This window comes from Lissotriton helveticus, chromosome 9, assembly GCF_964261635.1.
Source record: "Lissotriton helveticus chromosome 9, aLisHel1.1, whole genome shotgun sequence".
Lineage (NCBI taxonomy): Eukaryota > Metazoa > Chordata > Amphibia > Caudata > Salamandridae > Lissotriton > Lissotriton helveticus.
In genome coordinates, this window is record NC_136070.1 from 788,240,653 (window position 1) to 788,255,626 (window position 14,974).

Genomic DNA, 14,974 nt, shown 5'->3' on the forward strand with positions numbered 1-14,974 from the left:
AATGGGATTCCCACCTGTAGGAGCATAGACATTGAGCAGAGAGAAAGGGATCCCTTTAGAGGAAAGTTTGACAGATAACCATCTGCCGTCAGGGTCAGAGTCAGAATGCAGCACTGAGTGAGTAAAAGACTTCCTAATGAGCAAAACAACACCATTTCTTTTGCCATCACCAGGAGCTGAAAAAACTTTTCCCACCCAACCTCTTCGAAGCTTAGCAGCCTCACTGTCAGATAAATGGGTTTCTTGCAAAAAGGCAATGTCTACATTTAATTTAGCTAAATGGGAAAGTATCTTTTGCCTCTTTATGGGTGAATTTAAACCTTTAACGTTCCAAGAAACAATGCGTACTGACATCAAGAATAAGTAAAAAGGGAGAATGCAGACAGGAAATGGAAGAAAGCCTCATAAAATTCGAGAAGGGGGATACTAGAGAAGAAAGAAAAATCAGAAAACTCGAAAAAGATAAATGCAAGAAAAACACTAATAGGGAATATCATGAAGAAGAAAAACTTTGAGAGAAAAGAAAAAAAGAAGGAATAACATGAGAAGGGGTGCAAAGGAGAGAAAAAGGATGCCCGAAGGAAAATGGTAAGAGAAGACAGAAAAAGAACGTGAGGGATAATAGAAGACCAGAGAAATGGAAATGCCAAGAAGATAAAAATTAGGAAAAAGTTAATAGAGAGAGGTATTAGAGAAGAAAAGCATGGAGTTGAAAAGAAGAAGGCAAGCATATAACAATTGGAAGAAGAAGGGAGAAGAGAAGAAGTAGAAGAAAATTGCAGAGAAAAACTAAAAAAAGAGAGAGACAGTTGACAGGCAATAGTAAAATCAGTTAGTAAAAATAAAATGCAAGTCAGGAGTAATCCAAGAAATAGTGACCTCAAAAGAACTAGCAATAACAAGGAAACAATCAAGATGAAAATATGTGGAACAATAGGAATCATGTCAACAATAGAAAAGGAGAATGGAGGGCAGTACTTACAAAAAATGATGGGGGATGGGTATGTTCAAGGGGCAGGACACAGAAGGGGAAGAATGGAGACGAGAGGAGGGAGGAAAGGCCAACCAACGGAGGACAAGCAGACGGGGCCGCGGAACGTCCCACCGGAGAAGTATGACGGAACACAGGGAAATAATCTGTGAGAAAATAGAAAAACAATGAGATTAGAAACATGCAAACGAGTAAATAACAGGGGAAAACATAAGATTAAAAATTGGAAGAACAAGTAATAAGCCAGCATGAGCGAATAACGGGTAAATCAAGAAACAGCTAAGGAACCTGTGGAAAAAAAAGAACATAACGGCATGTAAACAACTAAGAACCATGAATAACAAGATATTCAAGTGAGATTCGGAACAAAGTCAAGGTGGAAATGAAGAGGAGGGCCCAGAGAATTCCATGTCAGCTGAACCGCAGGAGTTCAGGAAGCTGCGAAGCCGAAGAGGATCTTCAAAAGTCATGGTCTTGTTGTTGTGAGTGACTTTGAATAAACAAGGGTGAAAAAGTCCATATCTGGCTCCAATGGAACGCAATTCTGCTCTCATATCAAGAAATGCTTTGCGACGGGAAGCAGTAGCTTTGGCGTAGGGCAAAAAACAAGGTGGAACCCGACCATTTAAGATGAGGTATAGCTTTAGCCGCAAAAAGAACCTTCAGCAGATCTGTATATTCGAGAAAGTACATTATTACACCTCTAGGCTTCGTCTCAGGGGAAGTAATGGGAGGAGCTCGGCCAAGCCTGTGTGCACGCTGAATGTTAAGAGAGGTACCTTCAGGAAGATGCAAAAGCTGGGGTAAGAAGGATTTAAGAAGGCAATGGCGTCAGTCCCCTCGCAACCTTCCTTCAGGCCGTAGAGATGCAGGTTATTGCGCCTATTCCTATTTTCAAGGTCCTCCACCTGCTTCTGGAGGGTTGAAATTCGCGTGCCCATGTGGTCAGTCTTGGTGGCGGCTTCCTGAAGAGATGACACAGTCTTTTCCACCATGGAGACCCTGGTATCCATTAAGGACCAGTTGTCAGTCAGTGTTTGCAGCTTTGAATTTGTCTCCTCCATAAAGGGACGCAGTGCCCTTATTTCCTCAAGGAGAAGCTCCATGGAAATGGCTGTCGGTGATTTCGGGGGAGACGGAGGGTTGTGTTTCAGCCTCTTAGGAGTGGTTTTCGCACCTGGTTGAGGAAGAGCATCCATGTTGAGGGGTGATTCGCAACTGGAGGAACCTGCAGAGGCTTCTAATTGAGCCAACGCAGTAAATAATTTTGAGTTCTTGACAAAGTTGCGTTTGGAGGTTTTGCCAGGACCCTCCGCCATGGAAACAACAGGTAAAGGTAATCCCCAGTAAGCTATAAACCAGATGAGCACTACAGGTGCTAGGGAAAACCAGTAAAGTCAGTAATAGGAGGAGACAGTGTAAAATCCAAGATGAGCCAGATAGAATTGGGAGTTAGGTGCGCGAGAGCTTAGAAAACCAAGTTGAGAGTAGAAGCATTACACAAGTTGACGTAGTGTGAAGCCTAAAATGGCCGCCAAAGCTGAGGAGAAAGCAGCAGTTCGGAAAAAAAGGAAAAAGACGATTGCCTAAGTAGAATAAAGTCACCTGTAGAGAGTATAATGGGGTTTCTTCAGTGCCTGCAGGTTTGTGCCATTTCCGATAATGCGCCCGTTGCAAGAGGCAGTATTCGTAGCAGACGCGCTCCTCAGGCGAGCGCCGTCTGAATAAACAAAATGGCGGTCGCGGCTATGGCAGAGCCGCGACCGGAGCAAAACTGGAGTCGCTGGACGAGGCCGAGGAACTTGGTAGCAGCATGCAGCTCAAAAGAAGTCAGAAGTACTCCGCAGTCGTTCGTGTCGAAGCATGATGGACAGCGAGGGCTGGAACCGCCAGAAATCTCCGGCGAGGACGGAGCTCTACCCCGGAGCGTCCATCCGTCTCGGGCGCTAAGCCACGCCCCCGTTGGAATAGTATCTTGACACTTCCAAACACCGGTAGAACACAGAATCTATGAAAGAGCCTACAGGATTACACCTCACAGCAAGGGCTATATCATGACGGTCTTTTCTGGCACCGCACAGAGCAAAACACCTGTTGTATGCGCCTGTAGAGCGTAACTTGAATTCAGTTACCACGATATTTATCTCAGTGGTTTATTTGAGATTGTACAACTCGAAGAAAGTAAAATAAGGGTTGCCTCATTCTGTTTTTGAGGTGTGTTGTCTGAGCATAAAGCACTAACTGAGAGAAATATTGGATTAAATTAATTCACGTTACACCTCACAGGCACATGGAACAGATGTTCGGCTTCTTGTTCCGCCTGAAGACTAGCATGATAGGGTCTCAAAGCTTTATGAGAGGCGAGGTTTTCTAAATTTGGGTTAGGTTCTGCACTAAACCAGCCTATCAACAAACTGAAAGATTAACTGACCGGTCAGTGCATGTGAAATGTCGGTAGGTGTAACGCTGAGTCAGTCACGTATCAGACTTCTGACAGGATAGTGCCTTGAAAAGACGGTATTAGAGGGAAAATGTCAGTGACGTGTCAGGGCAATCAAAAGTGTGGCTGACTGTCCCACAGACCTCTTTTTCACATGCATAGTTAGTCACTAAGGGCCTGTTAGACTTGGCATCTTTTGGCATGTTTCCCCTGACTTTTTGCCTTCTGACCTCCCGGTTTTGACTCTGTTTTTGCTGTCTTAGTGTCTCTGCGCACTTTCTTACTGCTGATCAGTGTTAAAGTGCAAGTGCTCCTGTTGTAAACTGGGGCACAGATTGGTGTTTCCATGATTGGCATATTAGATTTACAAGTCAGTCTCTAGTAAAGTGCACTGAGTGTGCCAGGGCCTGTAAATCAAATGCTGCTAGTGGGCTGCAGCACTGGATTGTGCCACTCACATAAGCAGCCTGTAAATGTAACTCTGGCCTGCCATTGCAGAGCCTGTGTGCAATCTGAGACTGCCATGTCAACTTGCTAAGTGTGCTCACTTGCCAGGCCCTAACCTTCCCTTTTCTTACAAAGGTATGCCCAAAGTACCCCTGTGGGCAGGGTGCAGTGTATGTAAAAGGTAGGACATGCCCTGGTGTGTGTGGCATGTCCTGATAGTGAAATACTGCCCTTTTATTTTTTCACTATTGCAAGGCTACCTGTTCCCATTAGAGAGAATGGGGAGTTTGTTTATGACATCCTATAAACATAACCACCCCTGGGAAAAAAGTAGAAAAATAAAGTTTAAGATGCCTGAACTCAGAATGTTAAAATGCATCTTTTGGTGAAGATGATTTTTACATTCCTTTTATATTCTGTGTTTGAAAATACCACTTTTAGAAAGTAGGTATTTTCTTGCTTAGCCATCCTGTGTGCCTCTGCTGGGGTTGTGGATTGATTGGCTTTTGGGATGATAGGGGCTGGAAAGGGGCAGTGGCTACAGAGAGCCTGATGGGTCAGGGCTGGGCTGAATATGTCTGGGCTGCATTCAGAGTAGTGGGAAGAGTTGTCACTAGCACCTGAATAGGCCCGGTCTGCATTTAGAGTGGTGGGAGGATATTTCCCTTTCACCTGAATAGGCCCTGTCTGCCTTGGATAATGCTGCCTCCGCCTCCTGCTGGGAAGCTGGGCCAGAGAGGACCAAACTGGTTTGGACTATACACAGACACTCTCTGTCTGAGAGGACAAAGTATTTAGGGCTATACAACGTGGAGCCCAAACCCCTAAACTTTAGAACTCTTTAGGACCAAGAAGACTGCCAAAAAGAAGCTGTGAGGAGTAACTACCACTTTGCTGAGTGCTTTTCTTTGTTGGCCTGCAGTGGCTCCTTCTGTCTTGGACAGTGAAAAGACTGGACTGAACTTTCTACAACTTCTTTCTTTGAGTATCTCCAAGGGCTTGAGGTAGAGCTTTCCCCCTGTTTAAGAAGTCTCAGAAACAGCAGACTTCAAGTTCTTCTGCCCTCAGCACTGGGGACTATGTGTTTTGTGATGCAACAGAAGAAAAAGCAACCCGACGCCGCCGATTCCGTGTCCTGAGGGCACTGCAGAGGGCACCACCGCAATGCCGCGAACCTGGTCTCACCGATGACGCCATCCGACACTGCCCGAGCCGCTGCTCACATTGTGACCTGTGGGCACCGCACTTCCGCACCGCCTCGCTTCAAGCCGCCACCTTGGTATCCCTGACGAAGCCACTTCACGCTGACATCGATACCGCTGCTTGCACCATGGTTCAAGGGCACCGCTCGTAAAGTAGCACGATGCACCGCCCTCATTCCGCACTGCAGCCTTGGTCTACAGACACCGGCGCCTTCGACTCCAGTTCGTCAGCCGATGACAGCACTTCAGCAACGTCGATGCAACTGCTTGCACCGTGACCTGCCAGCACCGCGACGAGCACTGCATCACTTTGCACATGACCCTGGTGTCACCGGCAACGCCATCTGACACCGCCACCCAGCTTCTGCTCGCACCGCGACCTGAGGGCATCACAAGCCACACCGCTGCACTTCGAACCGCAGCACCCGATGCCCTCCGACGCCAGTGCTTCTGACTTCAACCGCGAGGAGTCTGATCTGTAACACGTGTGACTTCGAGGGCCCGACAACTCCGGCACCGACCTCTGGAACCGACGCATGTGGAAGCGTGCTTTTGGAAGCTCAACAAGAGGTCGCTGACGCCGTGCATTTCTAAAGGAACTGTTTTGAGGGTCTTCCGACAGCGTAGTTAGCCAGCGATGCTGCGGTCAGCCAGAACTGTTTAGATTTGTTGTTCACGATGCTGTGATAGCCCCAAACTGAGCTATCGACTTCAAGGAACTGATCCAGGCTTAGACCAAATTTTTGCTGCTGAGCTGTTCTCAGGTCAGTTCATCATCGGGCAAGCATAGTGCATTGGCTGGACCCGTAAGGACCTGTACCACTCTAATTTATCTTCAGTTACATGCCACACTCAAATTGGGTATTTTAAGCTGAGCATCACAAATTTCCCATTTGTGCACCATTCAATTACTTTAAACTTTATGAGAAAATGTTCAACCACACTCTTATCATTCCTAGAATTCATATTTATTTGTATCCAGGTGTTAAACTAGTTTATCTCTTGTACAGAGATACATTTTCCTTTAAAAACTACCCAGTGCATTTCGAGTTCAGAAGACCTTTTCATTAGGGAATATTCTAATCAATGCAAAATCTGGCAAATAATTTACAAACCACGGATCAGTGTGCAGTCACCTATTTATCCCAAATGTAGATAACTTCACTTCGTACATGGCTTGAAGACCTTTTTCAGCCCTACTCCTTCAAAGAAATAGTTTTTTGTGAGCATTTATAAAATATGCGCATTTGAAGCATTGCTTTTTATATTATTATTATGTTTTCATAAGTGTGCAGTTGCCTGAATGGCTTCATGGTGTTAAAAAGGGGGATCTTTAGAAATATATTACATTCTCATCAGCCTCTACAGAAATCAAAAATATCTGTCTCTTTGACACTTCTAAATTATGCATGAATAAAAACTCAACTGAGTAGAACAAACTGTTCTATTTTCAATCAAATAAAATACATCCCAGCCCTGCAGTGGCATGCTCTTGCCCCTTCTCTACCCTCACCTTTGTCATTCCTACCTGATTTCATCAGTCGGAATTGTCAAGAAGCTGAGTTGCAAACAGGGCACAAGTTCTAAAAAAAGAAGGGGGGACTCTCCGAGTTAGGTAGTAGCACAGGAAGTGATATCACGGCGCATGACATCACAGCACATTTCATCACAGGAAGTGACATCATAGGAAGTGACATCACAGGAGCAGCAGGTCTATCAATTGCACGTATTGCAAGATTTAACAATTGAAGCTGCTCAATACATAAGCCTGTGACTTAAGGTCCCTGTCTGGAGGAATTAGCAGCCCAAATGTGGATGAAGTTTGGCGTACAACTACATTAGTCAAGCCACTAAGTGCTGCAAGCGAGGCATACTAAAACATGGCACCATGAACAAAAGCAGTGTTTATGCGGTGTAAAAAAACCAAAAGAAAACCACATGCTAGAAACTACAATTGTGATTATGAAAACATACAATTTATTATGCTACCTAGAACACCACATTTAAATATACTGACAAGTTCAGTACACTGTGACCATGACTGTCTGGATCTGTCCATTTCCATTCATTCTAGCCTGACTACTCTAAAACTGACATTCTCCAATCATACCATTTGGCCTCGCGGCTGCCTTTCCCAAAACTGACACACCTTTCTCCCCCATTCTCCCCTTATGTGTTCTCCTATCAAACATGTAGGTATTACTATGAATCTGGCAAGCTTAATCACCCACCTGCCTTGGGGAGTAGACTGGGTTGCCTCACCCATCTGCCTTCCAGGCAACACCTACTGTTTTCTAATGCTATGTTTGCACAGTACTCTTGTTATTGCAGTCTTGAATTTATGTTTGTTAAGAAACCTTGTATATTAAAACAAAATAATTACTTGAAAACATGAGTAGCAGGATGAATTATTTGATGCAGAATGACCACCAATTCACGAAACTAATGTGACAATGAGATGTCAATATTTACTTAAAATATCCACTGATCCACTTTTAATGTGGTATAATTACTGAAAACCTTGTCTTATTTTAATGTATCTAAAGAAACATCTGTGTGGCAAGCACTTAGTTATCTTAGGCCCCATTCAATTTACTAGACTTGGGAATGTGCACTTTTTCATCAAGCTTCATCTACAATCAGTTTTGAACACAAGCACTTGTGCTGTTCCAAACAACAAAAAAGTAGTAGCGCCAGCTTTGTGCCAAGTATCACACACACCTTGTGTTAAGCCAACACATTTTTAATTAATTACCACATTAGTGCAAGCTGCGGCGCCTGTCCTCGGGGCAATGCCCTCCGAGGGCACCGCAATTCTATCCGCAGCCTCAGGGGCTCTGTACTTTAAACATGAGTTCTGGCACTTCTCAGCGGGGGCTCTGCACTTTAAACATGAGTACAGACACTTTTCAGCAAGGGCTCTGTACTTTTAACACGAGCACCGGCACTTCCCTGCAGGAACTCTGTACGTTTAAGATGGAATTACAGCACCTCTCAGCAGGGGTGCTGCACTTTTACTATGACTTTATGTGGGATGCAAAAATCGGATGAGGGGAGCTCTAAAAAGGGGTGTGGCCTATGAAAATAAGGGCTGGGGTACTTCTGTGCTCTCTACGAGTAGGCGCGGTAATCTGCCACCAATCAGTGGTCATAGCAGACGTCACTGGATGGGCGTGTGTGGAACTCGGTACTCCCGCCTCCGTGCTGCTAGGCCCTTTATTTTTCGGGCGCTCCTCCTCTGCCTTATTTCTTTTTTGGGAGTCACCGGATCTGTATTTTGTCCTGTCTCGCCCTCCACACTGAAGTCATGAGTGTTTTGTAGCGTTACATGCACACAGAAGTGTCTGTGGGCGCTTTAGCGTTGGTGACTCAATGATACTCCTATTGATCTCAGAAGAGTGAAAAGGTTCCCTTAAAATATGTAGCAAACTTCGATCAGGTAGATTCGTAGGGACTCTGCGCCCTGGGGTGCATGCAGGGACAGTGACAATAGTTTATTTGAATGATTAATAAAAATCAATACAAAAGATAGCAATTAGTATAAATAAAAGCAATCATTATAAAAAAATGTTTAAAATGTAGTAAAACAATGTATATTTTGAAAGCATATACTACATGAAAGCTTCCCCCAGGTAAAAAGTCACTTTATGCCATGGTTGTCTTATCCATGAGTGCTGTTCGCGCAGAATAAATGAATTTGGCAAAGTTGGCCATGTGCTTCACCGTGTCCAACAAGTATAATTGAAAAACTGCCTCTTTTACCGTCCGTACACCTAATTGAAGAAGAATGGGCCTTAGATGGATTCTGCGGGCTGATAGCAGTGCAGGACAGCATAACAGAATGTGCGCTAGAGTTTCACGTTTGTAATGACAGAGGCGACATTCCATGATCGCTGGGCCAACTTTGAAAGCGGGATACAGCTGTTTTAAGGGGAGCACATGCAGTCTTGCAGCCAGGATCCTTTGGAGGGCTTGCCTACCCAACGACTGTTCAAGATGTGGTTTGTGGCCATTTAAAATATGGAGAGAGCTTTGAGACTCATGGAAGCCTCTGACCGTCAATGCTTCAATGTCCAGTTTTCTTGAGCAAGTTCTTACTTGCGTTTTCGTAACTGATTTGATGGCTGTATATTTTATTATGTTAGGGTCCCAATTTTCTATTGCTAAATTCAGATGCTCTTTGGCTAGGGTTAGGCTGGCTGACCTTGGGTTACCTGACTTTGTAAATATTTTGTTTATTACTTGCTTCATCGAGTTCTCTGGAGCTGTGGTCATTAAATAATAATATTTTGCCAGTTCTTCCAAGGATTGCCGGCTGAGATTGAATTCTAAGCAAATTAAAGTGTTCCTTGTGCATGATGGAAGACAAAATAGCTTTTTATAAGCTGCGCAGTTGATCTTTTCGAGATCTTGACCCAATTTGCCAGGGAAAGCCTGTATAGCGTAATAGAGGGAGGGTAATAGTTTTGCTTTCAGAACCCGTTGAATGGCCACGGTGGTTGGGCTTTCCAAGGTGGCATTAAGTTTGCAGATGGCGTAAGTTACCATTTTGGCTTTCTGCAGGAGCTTAGTTCGATGGACCTGTGGCCGACCAGGTTTGCTGAGCCATACTCCAAGATAGTTATATGCTTGTGTGCTAGATAACGTAAGTGGTCCCAGTCTCCATTTTATTAGCTTCTTTTTTGGGTAGCGGCCAAAAATCAGTATTTTAGATTTTGCTGGGTTTGCAACCAGTTTGCTTTTGGCGTTGTAAATTGCTAGTGCTGTTAAACCTTTCTGAAGACCAACTTTAGTGTGGTCCAAAAGGACTAGGTCATCTGCATACTGGATTAATTGGAGTCTGGTTCTCTGAATTCTAGGCGTCGCCAGGTTAGCTCCCTGCAGTGCCTTGCCCAGGTCAGCTGTGCATAAGTTGAAAAGAAGCGGGGCAAGGACACAGCCCAGCTTTAAGCCATGGTCTGTGCCGATTTTTTCCGTGGCTGAGCCACATGAGAGTTTGACTCTTACCCACGTCTGAGTATACAGTGATCTGATGGCTTGTAGAAGTTTCGGGCAGATGTTCCAACTCGCCAACTTGCTCCATAAGATGTTCCGGTCAAGGCCATCAAATGCCGCTGCATAATCTATAAAGCAGGCAAAAAGAGGCTGGGCACCTTGAATCATTGTTTACGAAAGGGCTATAATGTTGTCTATGGTTGAGCCTCCCGGACGGAACCCTGTTTGGTAAAAGGGGAGCAAATTCTCCTTGGTGATCCAATGTGAATGCAGGGGGGCCCAACATGGGCCCGATTCCAGTCCTCTATTTTCAGAGGAGCTGCCTTGCCCCAGGCCCACACTATATTTTTCTTGGCAACCCTGCCCTGTTACCAACGTCAGCAACATTTTCTGATGCCAGGGCTCTTCCCCTGAATGTCAGCCTTAATCTTTTTTTCCACAGGGTCAGAGGAAAGGGCATCCTCCGAGGCAAATGACCCGTCAATAGAAAGACCTGCCATGAGGTTACCAACCTTAACATTTGAGGGATATTCCTCCGAAAAACCCTCTGAAGGATCCTGCATCAACAGAAAGCAAGGAAAGGATTGGCGCTCTAAATTCTTCCATTCATTGGTCAACATCCTTCTAACAGAACTGTGCAAAGCAAGGGATTCAGGCTCAGTGCGCTGATAATGTGCAAGAAAATCCTCTACAGAAGGCGCCAACACAGGAATCAAAACCCCCAAATTATTCCTTATGTGAGCCAGTACCTCCATCAAGTCTGTGCCCTGGAAAAATCTTCCTTTGACATCTTCATCCTCATTATCTGGCAATGATCAGGGTTCATGCGAGTCACCTTACAAGGCACCTGATCAGCCTCTCGGACCCTCATGGCAACCGCCACAGCTGCAGTAATCATAGATTGCAGCATATCAATAGATGGCTGGGCCTAGGAGGCCCCCAGCCTGCTGCCCTTCGCCTTCAGCGTTATTCACCTCATGTTCCATTATTTCAGTATCAAGCTGTCTGGCTGTACTTCCTTAAACTGCCAAGAAACGCTGCCAAATCTCACTGCAAAACTCACAAGAAGATGCGAGTTGGCCATCTTAACTAATGACAAAGCACCCCATGCACACGCAGCCTCTCGCACCCAATTATCAAGGGGGAATTGAAAACCGCAAGCATGCGGCTTGCCCCGCGCCACTTTCATCAAAAAAGGACCACCCAGCATGTCCAATTCCCCACATGTGAGTCCCGAATGCCCAGCACTTTGTGAGAGTCCCAAATAAATCCTCTATATCAGGTTTCAGTGAAAACAAAGCATAACATTAATAGTATTCAAATGACAAATGTTTAAAGAAATTTGTAGAACGCTCTCACTTCGACTGGCAGGTGTTAGGCATCAATTCTGGTAACAGGAAAACAAAGCATGATGTGGTCAGGTGGGGCTTCCTGTTACATGGCATGCTGGGATAGGGGAGGCCATATTGGATTATTTTATGGCTGATTAAGGGTAATTAAAATCTGTGGGAGCAAAGAACTGCTCATGCAGTAAGGACTGGACAATAAGACAAAGGAGGAGGTAATAGAGCGGCTCAGCACAGCTGATGGCAGGCCTCGTTTCTCAGGAGCTGAGGCGTGAGGGCCCTCTATTGGAATCTTTGAGGGTTGAACAGCTCTATCGTCCAGCAGCAGATGCATAGCAGTTAGCAAAGAGTTGCATGAAATGCGTGGTAATCAACAATACCCACACTTCCCCTAAAACTGGAAGTCCAGTCCTTTATCTGTGATGCCTCTATGATGTGCGCTTATCGCACCACTACTATCTAACAGAAGTTTGCAGTTAATATATGTACAAGTCATAATGACATAGGTAATGTATTGAAGGGCCAAACCACAGCGATTCATGGGAAACATCCTTTACAACGCAACTTTTACCACGCAGTGCTTTTACATCGCAACTTTTACAACGCAAACCATTACAACACATTGCACTGGGGGGCGCTCTAGGATAGGGAATCGATTTAATTTACTATCCAACACCTTCCCTACTATCCACGGGGACTGGAGTTGGAATGGTAAATTAAACTATCCACTATCCAGCACCCCTCAACACTATGCGTTGTAAAGCATGCGTTGTAAAAGTTGCGATGTAAAAGCATGCGTGGTAAAAGCATGCGTTGTAATGTCATACATCCGCGATTCATTAAACACCAAGTTACTAGATTGTATATATCTCTTCTTAAAGACGAACATGCTTTTACATTGTGCTCATTTGTTGAATCTATTGTATGGTATACTTACACTACATTTATTAAACACAAAGACATTGTGAATGTAGCTTTATGATGTCTGCAAGAAAAAAAATATTAAGAATTATGTTTTTGACTCAGGTGGTAAAAAACTTACCCTTTCTGTCCTCAAATTGTTTCAAATGATGGGAGTAGATGTAGCTCCTTTCCCATTCCACACCAATGCTATATTTAGGATAGAGGACACTAGTGACCAAAATCTCATAATCTCATATTTTCTCCTCCTTCCAAACTTACTACACAGCTCCATGTGGTCGGAAGAGTTTTATAAGGCCCTATAATAGGTACTTATACTAGTTTTCAAGAGTGAGCATGGGACCGGCTTTGGTGCGTTTTAATGTATCACAAGGTCTTTTTCTATGCTTCCATCTAAAGTTTATTAATGTAATCCAATATGGGTAGCTGGGATTGTTCTCATTTAAACAAAATATAAATTAGAAGAATCATTGTGGGAAAACAGCCATTTATCCTTACTATGCCTTCAAGAAAGTGATCAACTCACCAATGAACCCTCCCTGACAGTTGTCTCATTAGTAAACCAGGTTCCTGTTCTCAACGTGGGTGCCCCAGTGGAGGCCTCTCAGTCTTATTAGTTACAATTAGAAACCAAGAAATTAAATGATTTACTATATATTAAGCTATGTTTTTCTTTATCTCTTATAAAGAAAAGAAAATATCATCTGCTTTGTAATATCTATATTTCCCAGGGAACAAGCAGAGATAACATACTGACAGAAATTTGGGTTGAAACTGTCAAAACAGTGTCAAGTGATCCATAGACTTAATTATTAATAGTATGAGATTGTAATGCTAAAATATTGTGTCATATCTATAAATCAATGGGAGATGAAGTGTGATTGAATGCTCTGAATGCTCCGAAAATTCCTGAACCAGAATCGAGCAATCCTGCAGCAGACAATAGCAGATAACAAGAGCAATGGTCTATTGAGCAATGCACTACAACTGAGTTTTAGTTAGTTAAACTGTAGAACTAAAAATGATACTTCTTCTGCACATATGCATCAATCTTCAAGAGATCGTTTAGTTTTTTACTATATTTTTAACTGCTGTAGTTTATTTTCTGACATAAGTGACACATTTGTAGCCTTCACTGATCATAATCTGATGGCACTAACAATGAATAAAGAATTATAATCTCCACAGTCTGACGTATTTATTGAGGGACAAGTTTTGATTGAAAAAATATCTTAAAAAGGTCTTGGTAATCAGAGGCCTTCAAAACATATATCCAGACTCTACTCTAACAACTTCGACTCTTTGTCAGACTATGACATTGTTGCGAATTACAAAAGAATAATTACAATGACAGTTTATATCAATGTAGCTAAATCCCAAGCAATTGTAAAACAGAATAAGGGTCAGAATTGCATATGTACTGTAGGAGAGAGATTATGTGAGAGGTCTGAAAATAAAAGAATCAGAGAACATTTTTAAATTTGTTGTACAGTTAGAATTAAGCAACTATTATACATCAGAAGATACTGAGGCTGAGACAATTGGCTACAAAGGCTCAAGTTTTGAACTCCTTGACTATGGTCACTAACTCTGGAAGCACAAGGGGGTTCTGGCAAACAATTTCAAATATTTCCAGTGCCTGAATGCAAAAGTCCACAGCTCCCATCTTGGGAGACAATTGGATTACTGGTATTTCTTAAATGGAGCCCATGAAGTTGGAGAAAATGGTTTGATCCAACTTCCCCCAGACCCATCACTTCAACATCAGTCCTAGCAATACAACAAATTATAAAAGTAACTAGAGGAACACACAGGGTCCAATGGTTTACAATTGTGGTGCTCCAAGCAATCCTGAGTAATGGGTAATCTTCTGAAACTACTCTTTGCTGACAGTTACCATCAATATAGGATTTCTCGATTCATGAAGGGACTGAATATTCTCTGTATCCATAAAAGGGGGATCCCAAATGAATCATCAAAATTATAGAGAGATAGAACTTCTGGATGCAACTGACAAAGTTTCAGTTTAAGAGCATCCTCAAGTTTTGGTAGAATAAAAGAAGCTATTCCCAGTGTGGACTCTCCCAAAACTCATCCATGTTAGATGGGACATATGCTGTGCAGTTACTAGCAGAAGAATATGTGAGAAGGAAAAGTCTTCCCAACATTTATAGACTTCTTTTCAACAGAAGCAGGCTTCTCCAACGAGTAGCTCGTCAGCCACTGGTAGCTCTCCAACTATCTGTAAGTAACTCTCCTGTGTGCAGTCCACCCTACTAAATTAGAGGCCTTTGCATTACTGAATTAATATGAGTATTTCCTTAAACGCTCCTTAAAACCCACTTATTCAATCAAGCTTACTAAAATGCCGCCTCTCTCGATTTCTATGTGGTATTGCTCCGCGCCAGGATACTCAAGAGTAGTCGCGCGCGTTATAAATACCCATATAACATAACATAACATAACATTTCAAAGTTGAATGTATTCGAGATGAACATTTGTGTAATTGCAGAACTCATAAGCGATATTTAGAAAAAGATGGGCACATTTCCAAAATATCTAAAAGCTGAAATTTGAGTGATAAATCATGTGGCATTAGGGAGACTTAAAACTAATGTATTGCCTTGAGACT

The 14,974-nt window shown here is 43.3% G+C and overlaps 1 protein-coding gene across 3 annotated transcripts in view; it reads left to right on the plus strand.

The window, feature by feature from the left end:
• DMPK (DM1 protein kinase) overlaps window positions 1-14,974 on the plus strand; it is a 1,011,012-nt gene that overhangs the window by 804,509 nt on the left and 191,529 nt on the right. The window lies entirely within an intron of this gene.